Source organism: Sardina pilchardus, chromosome 14 (assembly GCF_963854185.1).
Source record: "Sardina pilchardus chromosome 14, fSarPil1.1, whole genome shotgun sequence".
Taxonomy (NCBI): domain Eukaryota; kingdom Metazoa; phylum Chordata; class Actinopteri; order Clupeiformes; family Clupeidae; genus Sardina; species Sardina pilchardus.
This window is the reverse complement of record NC_085007.1, coordinates 13090352-13093203: the sequence shown is the minus strand read 5'-3', so window position 1 is coordinate 13093203 and position 2852 is coordinate 13090352. Positions and strand designations below refer to the sequence as shown.

Genomic DNA, 2852 nt, shown 5'->3' with positions numbered 1-2852 from the left:
GTGTGTGATGGTTGGTTGAGATGTTATTCATGTGTCTTGATGCCAGCAACAAGACACATAACACCTGCAGTTCATGCCAGCATTCTGCAAAACTACAAACTCATGTTTTAAAAAGCACAACCCGAAAGAACCGCCATGGTCTTTCAATTTGCACGACCTGTGGACAGGCTGCAGGCTGATCATTTGCAGATAAAGCAAGCTGTGAGTGATTGCGACCACTGTGCAAGCTGTGATTGCAACGCAAGTGTTAACGTACACCATTTGGTGTCCAACAAATGGTGGTGCCTCTCTCCTTTTGAGGTTCATATGACAGAGGCTTGGTGGAGAGATCACTTTCAAGGTTCGTAGATGAATCGTAGATAGACTACTGTGTGTGGGTTGTTTACGTTATTGTAAAAACAACACTCTGAAGTATTTGTAAACACCAAACGCAAGAGCATATTTATGTGCGCGCATGGGAAGCTTAGACTGCGCACAAAGAACTCACATTTAATTTACATTTTGTTGGAGCGGACCTCAGGATGTTTTAGACAGATTGTCATCTCAAAAGCAACTTCCGGCATCGATATTACAATGTGACGTCTTTGTACGTGCAGATGGCATCCACAATGTGTCCTCCCAAGACAGCACTTAGTTCCGTGTATGTAGCCTATGCACAACTAAATGACTCACATTCTTTACAAATAAAAGTTAGAGCAGTGCTACTTTTAGGTTGTGTACGTGAGCCATGGCATATCCTCACACACAAATAAACAGTAGTGCTTTGCATCACAACAGCCACAAACTCCTAGAGGCTGGGGTCCGTTGGTCAAGCCATCGCAAGCGTAAATAAGGCGCGCAAAACAGTAGGGTGGGCGGCATGTTCTTGGCTATATTAAAGTCATGATGTACGCCACTGAAGTGTAATGTATTAGTGATAGTTGGGCTGGTGCAGTAATAACGGCTCTGAATGCCTAACCTTTTCAAGTTAAAAATTTGAACACTAGGCTACAATTCCGCCATAGTAGTAATCAGTAGCCTATTTACTATAATGTCAACAACGCCTATGTCGATCCCTGAAACTAAAACTGTTGATTTCTTTCAGTAAATTTGCGGTTTCGTAACTCCATGTGCTGCAAAGCATCTGAAAGTAGAGTAAAGCTAACTCACAGTGCGCCTCTTAATTATTATGTCGTTATAACAACGAGCTGCGTCGTTGATACATAGGCTACATATGAGAATTGGCAACACAGCTGTACGGTATCCATTCGCTCCTTGCTTTCTAGTTGCATCGTTTGTCGGACTCCGCACCGCAACGGGGCTTTCTGGAAATGTTGTGCAGCGAAAGTACTGGAGCGTCTGACACCAATATAAGCTTTGCTTGCAGCTCCAAGCAGTTTGAGCTATTTTTGCAACACTGGGGATGTAAACTGAGAAATGTCGAATGGTACCCCACATAGATGTACACTACAGAGGGTATGTTAGGAATTCTGTATTATTTGCATGGCTTAAATAAATTATTTAGCTCCCAATATTGCATAATAATATAGGACACGACAAGGCTTAGCTCACTACTCCAGATACACTAGTCCAGTTTGATCAGTAAAAAGTCGCGTCTCTCGTCACTTACCTCAAGCCCAGTGGCTGAGGACTGGTGTTATATCCATCATTAGTGACGATCTTGTGCGCAAAGAAAACACTCAATCAGATGAAAGCCTTCCACAGCGATACGAATTGATCCCTTCGTTTACACGACGCACGAAGTCCTGGCATCACATTAACACAAAGACGCTATTAACTCTAATTTCAGTATTCATCTCCTAACTAACGACATGTTGGCCCAGGCAGGTACACTCCCATGATTTGACAACCGGGAGGACCCAGTCCAAGCCGGTATCACTCCGCCAGTCCGCGCACCAGCAGCGGATAGTCCACAGGCGCACTGAGGATTTAACGGTCCCGCAATTGCGGTTGAAATGCACAAAAAGGACAAACCATTGTTTTACAACACGAATAATAGCCTAATTTGTTAACGTGCATATGGTACTATTTTTTTAGTCAGGGGCAAGGATAAGGATGTAAAGGGGCGAAGCCGGAACAAGCCGCTTTTTGAGGCGTGGGCTGCATCTGTTTTAAAGAGACAGGGAGACGCGGCTGAAGATGAGCGCGCCAGGGAGGGCACAGATCATCCTCCTCCAATGCAACCCTCTAGCTCACCGATTCACTTTCTAAAGTTAGTTAAAAAAATGTATAGGCATACGTTTGTTACGTGTGTGAGTGTGTGTCTGAGTGTGTGTGTGTGTGTGGGGGGGGGGGGGGGGGCTAAGTCTAAGAATAAAGGGGTGTAAGTCTAAAAATAACATGTAGTCATTCATTATAATAGCCAATTATAAATGAGCTATAATTGTAATATATGCTTTTACTGAGGTAATGTTCGTGATTTAGTCAATTATATCAATACACTTCTCGAGAACCCTTTGGTCCAATATAAGTGCAAATGTTAAGGCAAACATCACTATAGTCAATATATTGACTTCTCTCTCTCTCTCTGTCACACACACACACACACACACACACACACAAAGATACCGCAGCTGATCTTTTCCTCTCCCATTCTGGATACACACCAAGCCACCAATAAACCCCCATAGACACATGCAGACATGTTGGAGGGCCAGGGCAAGTTGGGCAATAACCCTGAGGATGTGTTGGGGCAGAGCTTTGCTTTCACTGACCTGAGTACAGATGACATTTCTGGAACACAGCACAAGGATGAAAAGAAAGAAGTGGGTGAGGGAGTGAATAAGAGAGAGAGATAGAGGGACAGAGAGAAAGGGAGAGAGAGATAGAGAGCAAGTTTATAGTGTGACTGT

At 43.8% G+C, this 2852-nt stretch overlaps 1 protein-coding gene across 5 annotated transcripts in view; it reads right to left on the bottom strand.

Moving 5' to 3' along the window:
• Positions 1-1833, bottom strand: part of rc3h2 (ring finger and CCCH-type domains 2) — a 28564-nt gene extending 26731 nt beyond the window's left edge. For all 5 annotated transcript variants that reach the window (XM_062553900.1, XM_062553903.1, XM_062553905.1 and 2 more), the window contains exon 1: positions 1610-1833. The gene's annotated coding sequence lies outside the window, so the exon portion shown is untranslated. The remainder of the gene's footprint in view (positions 1-1609) is intronic.
• Between the last annotated feature and the right edge of the window lie 1019 nt (positions 1834-2852).